Source organism: Adiantum capillus-veneris, chromosome 6, assembly GCF_014529385.1.
Source record: "Adiantum capillus-veneris isolate H3 chromosome 6, ASM1452938v2, whole genome shotgun sequence".
Taxonomy (NCBI): Eukaryota; Viridiplantae; Streptophyta; class Polypodiopsida; order Polypodiales; family Pteridaceae; genus Adiantum; species Adiantum capillus-veneris.
Window position 1 is genome coordinate 118,124,347 of NC_140936.1, and position 10,167 is coordinate 118,134,513.

The 10,167-nt window shown below is 46.8% G+C and overlaps 1 pseudogene across 1 annotated transcript; it reads left to right on the forward strand.

Annotated features, from left to right (window-relative positions):
• The first annotated feature begins 792 nt into the window (after positions 1–792).
• Positions 793–2,426, forward strand: LOC147456144 (expansin-A10-like; annotated as a pseudogene). Its single transcript, XR_015188431.1, has 2 exons — positions 793–1,345; positions 1,488–2,426. The product of XR_015188431.1 is annotated as an expansin-A10-like (transcript).
• The last annotated feature ends 7,741 nt before the right edge of the window (positions 2,427–10,167 follow it).

The following is a 10,167-nucleotide window of genomic DNA, read 5'->3' on the forward strand; positions in this document are numbered from 1 at the left end:
TGCACAAGGGTGTCAAAGCTGCGCACCAAGAGTTGTTCACCATTGCAGCTCGATTTGACTTCTTTCGAACCCACCATAGTTCTTTCGACCCCCGTCCCCCTAGAAGAGATACTAGCCTCTCTCAACTACTTGGAGCTCTCTCTTTTGCTCTTCCTCGTCCAATTAAGGCCCGTGTCACACAAAGGCAGGCAAAAGCAAACCAAGATGAGGTGGCGTGCCAGTGTTGGCTGCAACTAAAAAGAAAAGGTAGGCGTGTGGCGTTAGAGGGATTTTCTTGCTTGCCCGCCCTTCTTCCCAAAGTCGTGGCCAACTGAAAAAGTGAACGCGGGAAGATGCAAGATTGGATTTGATCTTTGCTCTGCATCGAGAAAACCGGATGCACTACCTCTTGGTCAACGGCGGTTCACTGATAGAAGCAGCCCGCGTCAAGAAATGGTTGCCCTTTCCTGCACAATCCCCGTGGTCGACCAGCCCAGTGTGACAGGGGCCTAAGTCGTTCAGACGAGGCGGCACCAAGCTTTTGTGAACCCGGGCTTACAAATGCAAAGGGTTAGATGACAAAATCCATGGGTCCACGTGTCAAAGCAGGGACTCGCTAGTGTCTGCCCTGAGACGACAATGCACGAATATGAGCCACTCGTGACTCCTCCAAATGTCATCCGCGAGAGCAATGAGCCGACAACTTACGGATTGGATGGCAGCTCGGCTCGTTGTGGCCAATGCAAGATCAATACCGGATGCCGCTGGAGAGCGAAAACTCAAAGCTCAAGCTGGGCCCCTTTCTTCATTGATTGAGGTGCATGTGCAATATATTGGGTAGTGCAGGGCGAGGCGAGACCTGCGGGACCACGATTAGGCGCTGCCTGTCTGCTGCATGTCACTCACACTCGCGATCACATGTCCATTGTCGATTGTCCAGCTGCCCTCGACGTCCAGGCAGCCATGGCCCATCATACCGGCAAATTGGCAATAGAACTCCCCTTATCTTGCCAGGAGAGAGCAGCCACCTGCTCAAGATGTATAAATTAAGAGGCGCTATCCTATTATCCCTGCAAGCAGCAGCTGCGCAATCCTCAGCCTTTTGTTTGCCCAAGCTAGCTAAATTAACCAGTTACAAGCTAGTGCACGTGCAGCAGCTAGGTCAGGGTGGTTTCATCTGCCGAGCGCTGCAAGGGATGGCACCTGCTAATTTGTACTCCCTTCTGCTCCTATTTCTGCCCTGCTTCATCCACCTGAAGTCGGCCTCGGCGTCCTATTATGGCAGCGGCAGCTCCCAGCAAAGTGGGTGGACCAGCGCGCATGCCACTTTCTACGGTGGAAGTGATGCCTCGGGCACCATGGGTAAGTGATGAGGTCTCTTGATCTGCCTGCCTCTGATCAATATCGAATTGATTCGTGTACGCACATTCATGCGCCTTTGAGCTAGTCTAAATATAGATAGCCAGCACATATGACATGAGTTGGCTGATATAATTTCATTGATGCAGGGGTGCGTGCGGTTATGGAGATCTCTACTCCTCGGGCTATGGCACCAACACTGCAGCCCTGAGCACCGCCCTCTTTAATGCTGGGCTCAGCTGCGGGGCCTGCTTCGAGATCCGATGCGATGTTGAGTCCAACGCGCAATGGTGCATTGCTGGTACGTCGGTGATCGTGACAGCCACCAATCTGTGCCCTCCCAACAATGCCCTGCTAAACAATGTTGGTGGCTGGTGCAACCCACCTCTCCAGCACTTCGACATGGCGCAGCCAGCGAGAAGATTGGCGTGTACAGGGGCGGCATCGTGCCTGTGAGTACCTCCGGGTGCCCTGTGCGAAGAAGGGCGGCATCCACTTCACCATGAATGGCCACGCCTACTTCAACCTGGTGCTCATTATGAATGTGGGGGGAGTGGGTGATGTGCACTCTGTCTCCGTCAAGGGCTCACGGACCGGATGGCAAGCCATGACCAGAAACTGGGGCCAGAATTGGCAGAGCAATGCGCGGCTGGATGGCCAGAGCCTCTCCTTCCAGGTAACCACCAGCGACGGCCGCACCCTCACCTCCTACGACGTGGCGCCCGCAGATTGGCGCTTCGGCCAAACCTTCAGCGGCGAGCAATTCTAGCTTCAATATTTGCTCGCGGATTTGGGATTGCAGCACAACACCATTCTGTAATATATACTGCTGGGGGACACTGTGCTAATATCTCATCCGGATCTGGCGAGCTGAGGTTGCACCCGGTTACATTTACCCAAGGAGCAGCCCGCAAGCTAAAATGTTCAATGTGATGAAGCCAACCCTCCAACCACATGATCAACATCATTCTTACCCATGTAATAAGTGGGGTGGGGCACCCTCGCTCCCGAGTCATACATAAGTCATGATCGTCAAAGATGTTTGGGATGTTCGTCGAATTGCGAGTAATGTAAATTAGCTCTCTCTCTCTCTCTCTCTCTCTCTCTCTCTCTCTCCGTGTGTGTGTGTGTGTGTGTGTGTGTGTGTGTTTCTCTTAGTTTGTCATGTTGATATGTCTCCATTACTCTAATTTTATGTTTGCTATTGATACGTCTCCTTTACTCTAATTTCTTGTTTGCACGATCCTTCTTGCACCCGAAGTCTTCCACAAAAGGAGGCATATCAAACTCCTCATCATCAAGACTTTCCTCCATTAGAGGAAACTTGAACCAATAGGAAGAGCATGGTGGCCACAAGATGTCGTTGTTTGCGTCATAGGTTGTCCACAAGATCACAAGATGTCGTTGTTTGCATCATGGATTGTCCCCTTCTTCCCTTGGTTTTTCTTGGTCAAAACCATATTGTTAAAGTATTGACTCCTCACCTGCATGGGTTTAGTTGAGTGAGACCATGAGAAGAAGAGTCCATTACCTAATGGTTGCTCGAGTAGATTAATGTACATTCACAAGATTGCATATAGGTCCTCAAGTCAACATTTAAGCATGAGGACCACGACGATGGGGACGAAAGAGGGGGAAACTCTCTCTCTCTCTCTCTCACACACTCACACACACACACACACACACACACACAAAGTTTGTTTCTCTTAGTTTGTCATGTTGATACGTCTGGTCAATTAATAATTATGTCACTATCATGTGAGTGTATCAGAAGGGGTTATAAATTTTTTGGCCTCTCCCAAAAGAGGGAGACCTTAGTGATGGTTTCCTTTTTTGCTAATGAAAAAGAGAAGATTATTTTTAAAAAAATATAACATTTTATTTTTAAATATTTTTAATAACACTATATTGTTCTTGAGTGCAAGTAGTGGGCACTGGGGCAGGGTAGGTGAAGTAGTGAATAATCATTGTGAGTGTGGGTTATCATGAATGCGAGTAAAGCTGGATGCTTTAATTCAGGGTGCATATTGACGTACTGGGAACTTTGAAATAAATTCATTGGTAGAACGATGCTTCTCTTTGGCCCAGTTGTGCAAGGATGAGGCGTAGGCCAGTCGCGTAACGGAGACAGACACAGAAATAGAGCTCTCTCTCTCTCTCTCTCTCTCTCTCTCTCTCACCGTCTCAGTCCGTCTGCTATTGCAAGCCTCTTATCTCACTCATGCAGTCCAGTTGTGCAAGCTACAGGAGTTGCCCTCCTACTACAGATTGATGGTCCGAGGCTGGTGCGGGAGAGGAGGAACTCTGAAAGGAGGGACGACAAGGGCTGAGGCAGAGAGAGACGGGTCACGCGAGCCTCTGAGAGAGAGAGAGAGAGATGTAAAGGGAAAGAGAGATAGGTGTCTCCACATGGTTTACCCCCCTCTTCTTCCCTTTTTCTTCAGAGTGTAAACCGAATGCCATGCTTTTTAATTTTCCATCAGGGATGAAAGCCTGTGAAAGTTCTTCGCGCGTCATCTTTTTGCAGGTAGCTGCATTGCTAAAAGAAATTGAGCAAGAAGGCCCTACTGACGGTATGCGCTTGAGAAACGAGGGATTTGCAGATCACACCAAATGCTTACAAGAGCGTTACTTGCTACAGCATGCAGCCGGATTGGCATTTACTGAAGCCTTTCTCTAGTTATTTTTATTTTAGTTATTTTTATTTTTAGCAGAGGCGGTAGAAGAGCGGAGCCTTTCTTCTCTGCTTTAGGGAGCCATCCAAGATACGCTGCTTGGCTCTCCTCTTTCAGAGGCGAGGCCCTTGGGCGGCGGACATCCACAAGATGTAGACCTCCTCCGATATTGCATGATCTCTAATTCTGCCCCATGGTGCAGACAACGAGCGCGTCATCACCCTCTCAACTTTCTCAATCTCTTTTATCTTCTTGTTTACGCCTTCAAGGATCCCCATGATGGCATGCTAGCTCATCCCATCGGGACCAACTCATCTTTCACCCACACCATCTTTTAGTATGGCCTCTTGCTGCTGGAGCCCGGCCAATATGAGACGCTGTTGCTCCTCATCGCAATGGGGCTGGAATGGTTGGAGAGCATGCAGCAAAGCTGCACCTCCCCTTCCCAATTAATGGCAGGCTTAAAATTTCAGTTGAACGAGGTGGCACTCAAAGACAAGGTGGAAATCTTCCAGCTTTTTGCAGATGACAGCCATGGTGAAGTAGGATATGGGCATGTACAGTTGTATGGTATGGGCATATAGCTGGAGGAGGAGACACTTCTAAACCTGGAGATGAGGGAGTTAAACAATGCCATAGCTAACCACGGCACGTGCATCAACGACATCCTCTATTTTCTACTGCCTGAAATGGAGGGTGAAAGCATGAATAGGTGGAAAGCTATATAGGTGATATAATTAAATATCATAGCATGACATTGGGGGTGTGGTCACTGGTGCCATATTTCAGACGTCCAAATTTATATTCTAAAAAATGTTATACTAAAAAATTCAGCCTTTACACACTCACTTTGTTTCATGAGTAGTTGGCAGTTTCAAACACTGTGCCCCCCGACCCCCCCGCCTCTCTCTCTCTCTCTCTCTCTCTCTCTCTCTCTCTCTCTCTCGCGCGCGTGCGTGCTCAAGGTCTACTATGCTTAGAGCTTCTACTGTGCAAGCTTGGCTGCTTCAAGGACGATTGCAGTAACCGCCCTCTTCTCTTCGAGGTATGTCTCTCCCATTGAACATGTACACTCTCTACTGCTTGAGCACGCGTGTAACATTTAATGGCCTAATAACTTGTGTGTAGCGGAAATTAGCATGAACATAGTGGGCATTTAATTAGAATAGATTCCTAATGAGAATTACAAGAGTGCGACAACAAGATAACATATTTCACTGTGGTTATGTATGTGGAAGTGAGGAAGACGATGTGTGGGAATATGTGCATGTATTTTCAAGAGAGAGACAACAAGATAACAGATTTCACTGTGGTTATGTATGTGGAAGAGAGGAAGACGATGTGTGGGAATATGTGTATGTGTGCGGGGATATTTTTAAACTATGTATCTCTGTCTTTTGACGAGAGAGTGTGTGTGCAAGAAGAGTTACAGAGAACCATCTTCTCTATATGGAGATTGGGTGGAGAGAGCAACAAAAGCATAACACCTAGTTAGATAGCATCAACAATACTTCAAAAGAGAGAGAAATTAAGCTATTGACTACAGTTAAGGACCGGATTTGCATGGAGCCGATCCCCCCTCCAAAAGGCTTTGTATTATGGTTTCTCCCATCAAGAGAGACATTGCACAATACAATTCTTTGTGTTCCTTCAAGACTAGCTAGTGCAATGAAGATGAAAGCTTCATGCACTTAGCAAAACACTTAGCAAACACAACTTTAATTATCCCCATTCTCAGACCCAAGATCTCACACACCTTCGAAGATGGTGAGAGCTAGCAGGGTATGAGAGTAGATTGAGAGGAAGAAGGAGTATCTTACGAGAAAGATGTACATCTCCTCACATAATCACTCATATTAGCATAGCTTTAGCTTAGTAATTAGCTTGGTAGAGGAGATGAGCATGCATTGAAGCTTGGCTCTTGGTTGGATTTAACTACAAGAGGTTGTGTGCTCTTGTGACGCTGTTAGCGACGGAGATACACTGGGTTTTTATAACCCCCGGCGTCGCTAAAACCGTCGCTAACAGCGTCGCTACGAGAGCGTCGCTATATAGCGACGCTCATAGCGACGCCTATAGCGACGCTCTCACAGAAGAGTATAGCGACGCATATAGCGACGCTACAGAGCCATAAATAGCGACGCTTATAGCGACGCCTGAGAGAATATTTTTTTGGTGGCAGGGCATTGAATGCCCTGCCACCCATCAACCATATTGTACTTGATTCAGTTTTTTAAAAAAGTGCAAAGGTAGATAATATACCCAAAATAGTCACCCACAAGACGCATTGTTTGCAAAATTGACAATTGTATACATCATAGGCAAACTGAATTGATTGGCAAATGTAATAATGACAATTGTACAACATCATAGGCATAAAGAATTGATTGGCAAAGGGAATTGCGGTGACAAATGTAATAATATACATGATTCAAAAAGACGTATAAAATCCGTCTCATGATACATAAGCTACGAGAAACCCTAAACTAATGCTATCTAGCTACGGCTAAACTGACGTCGTCTGATCAGACGTCTCATCGCGTCCAAGCTGCGTATCTGTCGGATTCTGCAAAAAAAGACAATAAGACAGTTTTCAGTAAATATAAACATATAACGACATTTATAAAACAATACAAAAAATAAAAAAGAGTAAACCCTAATACTAACCATGCCGCCGCGAGAACTGAGAATGTCCATCAGGGCGTTTAAGCCCTTCCTGCCTGCGTACTCGCGCTCGTACGGTGTGGGATCACGTCCTGTCATCGACCACTGTCAAAACATACAAAGATTTCATTATGTTAGAACTAAAAAACTCATAAACCCTAAACTATCGAACATGCATAAAGAGCAATGTGAAAAGACTTACAAAATCGGCCTCAAATGATGCCCATCCACCGCTCCCCAAGTGGTGCGAGCTCCCTGCCTCTACTCGCGCTTTGGCTGCATCCTTTTGTTGCTTCCACTTGTCGGGATTCTCGCGCGCTACTTTCTTCGCATTCTTCCAATCTTCTTTGGCCAGCCAATCTGGCCTATTCCACCCATTCTTGATTGCTTTTTGCACTTCGGAACGCTTGTGTTTGCAGTATTCGCGCATTCGAATCTTCATCAGGTCTTCATTGAAGCGCTGATCCCGTGTTGGAACGGGAAACTCATCATGAAGTATGCTGATGACTCTGTTTTTTAAATCACTTGGTACTTCACTCCATTTGTTTAGTATATAGTGTCTAAACAGCTGAGAGCAAAGACCACGCATGCGCGAGATCACCTTCTTGCCGTCATCATCCATGATGATGCCGCCGCTGATGTCGACGGAGTAAGGCAAGCCCTCTGGCCGGTGACGCGTAAACCTGGGTGTCCCGGCAGGGGTCTCTAGCGGCGTGTCGATGGGGGTACGGACGTCAGGTGTCTCCACCGGCGTCTGGGCGCCGAAGCGAGGAGTGTCGAGTGGGGTGGCTCCTGGCGGAGTAGGTAGAGGTGTGTAGCTTCTAGGAACAGTCAGCCGTGCAAAACCTGGCGTAGATGGCGATGCTGTGGCTGGTGTGGGGGCGGGCAAAGAAGGGGAGGGTAAAGAGCCTCGTCGAACACGAGGCGGTGTGGAGGCATCGGTGGCGGAATCCCCACAACAACCGCCACCGCCACCACTAGAGCGCCGGTGTCTAGACGAGTGTGACGCTCGTCTCATCGACGCCGAAGCTTCAGAGCGCGCCGAATGCTCCGAAAGAGAGGGAGATGCGGATGGTGTAGGAACGCGCGATGATGCGCCAGAGCAATGACGCTCCACGTACCACTCTCTCTGCTGCGGTGACAAAGAAGAAAGAAACTCCTCATCATCCATACCTGCATTAAACACACGAATATTTAAACTTAATATTGAATGAATAGAGTAGACAATGACGCAAAGACCATTAAATACAATGACGTAATGACGCATATAAATACAATGACGCAATGAATCGAGTGATAAAAGAGGCAAGTCGAAAACTTAGAATTTTCAATCAAAAGATGTGAGCGCGAGTAGAAAAGAGCGTTATACACCATGGAAGCTACTTAGAGAGCCAGAGCTTTTACAGCACGGAGCAAAATTGTTCAAATACAATATTTGTGGCTTTAAGAGATCTCTCTCTCATTCTCGCATAACTCAGCATAACTTCCTATATCTATATAGAGCTCTCCGTTTAAACACATATCCTCTGTTTCATTTTGTAGCTCCTCTGCATGCACCCCATATAGAGTAGTAGCATCTTGATGCTCGTCTGGCACCACCGCAGCGGCTTCTGATTGAGCATCTTCTCTGATCTCCTCCATTGATGTCGTTGTGATTGGTACATGGTAGCCTTCATACGTCCTTGCACTACGAGGGGCTACCTCTATGACGTACCACCAGTTTAATGTAGACTTTGTAGGATGAAATACTACCTGCCAGAGCCACATAACTTACATGAGAGCTTTCAAGCACATAACTTGTAAAAGGGGGATGTTAACTATTTATATACTTACTTGTTCACAATGCTCGGGTAGTACGAAAGTGTCTCTTAGGTCAGTCCATTTCTTAGTAGAATCCACCTCAAGAAAACCAGACTCTCCTCTACGCACAGTAGCGTTTCGACCCTCCATGATTATCTTGAACCATTGCACGTCGAACAAGTCGACAAAAAATCCTCTGTAATCGATCCTCAAAATCTCTTGCAGCGTGCCAAAGTAAGTGAGTTCCGCCACCACGGGATCTGCATCAGAGGAACGTCGTCGAGTAGACTGTTCAAATTTTGCCATGATTCCACAATCTTGAGTAAAACGCTTTTTGTCGATTCGTTCCACCCTAAAATGTCGACCTTTACACCATGCTGCTGTGTATGACTTATACTACAACGAACAAAGATTATGAGTGGCCGTTCAAACGTTTATAAATAAAGTCACTTGCTAGTCGTACATTGCAAACTTACCTTGGTCGCGCAACCCCGAGAGTACTCCCACTCTTCTTCAGTCACTTCGTCACCGCATTGTTGTGCGCTTTTCAATTGGTTGTGCAACCATCTTAAGCTCATGAAGGTTGGTAGGCTCTCCAGAACCGCTGGATAGTGCATCGGTGGTCGTCTTCCCCATCTCCACTCGATTCGTGCCCTTTGTCGCTCTTGCTTTGCATCCTCATATTGTGAAATCCACTTTTGCATCACTGGATTGTGAAGCATGCAAAATCGGTTGATTTTAGCCTCTAGATCTTCCGTCATCTTCTTCTCAACACCGAGATTGCACATGACAATCCCAGATATGCGCTCATCATCTATGGTTCGCCATAGCGTGTCCCGGGATTTATCAAATCCGTCTAGCCACTCTCCAATGTACACTAGGGACTCTGATACCAACCAACCTTCTGCCATGCTACCCTCCGGACGTGCCTTTTGACGCACATATCCCTTAAGCGTTTTCATGAAACGCTCTAAGAAGAACATCCATCTGGAATGAACTGTGCCAGCTATTTCCACCTCATCAACTATGTGAACAAGAAGATGCACCTGAATGGTTAGTATTGTAGTAGGAAAATGTTTCTCAAACATGCACACAAGCTCCGCAGCATTTAGTTTGGCGAATGGTATGGAGTCTACGTCGATCTCCTTTTGTGAGATCCATTGCACCAGCTTTGCAAGTTTGTAGATTGTGTTACGGATGTCGAGAGACAAACATCCCTCAATGGCATCCGGTAAAATAAACTATAAAGTATGTGCAGCAATGATATTAAAGTCCACATTTTATGCAATGATATTAAAGTCCACTATGAACGTACCTGACACATTTTATGCCAATCGTGTGACTTCAAACCGGTAAGCTTTCCTTCTTTAGTAAAACACGTTCGGAGCGAGTGCATTACGCCAGTGGGGGTCCGCAAAGATCGAATGGCCTCTTTTACTTTGCGTTCTTGGGCTCCTGTGAAAATCCATGGTGCTTTAGGAAGTTTTATCGATCCATCAGACGCTGTTTGCGGCCAATATTGCTCCATACGATCCACATTTCTAAGGTCAACTCTGGCTCCCAAAGTATCTTTCTTGCCGGTCAAATGGTCCCATAGTAGATTACCCACATTCTTGAATATGTGCATTGGATCGAGCAAGTGATTGATCACGAGTCGGGGCCAGTATGGTAACTCGTACCATAGAGATAA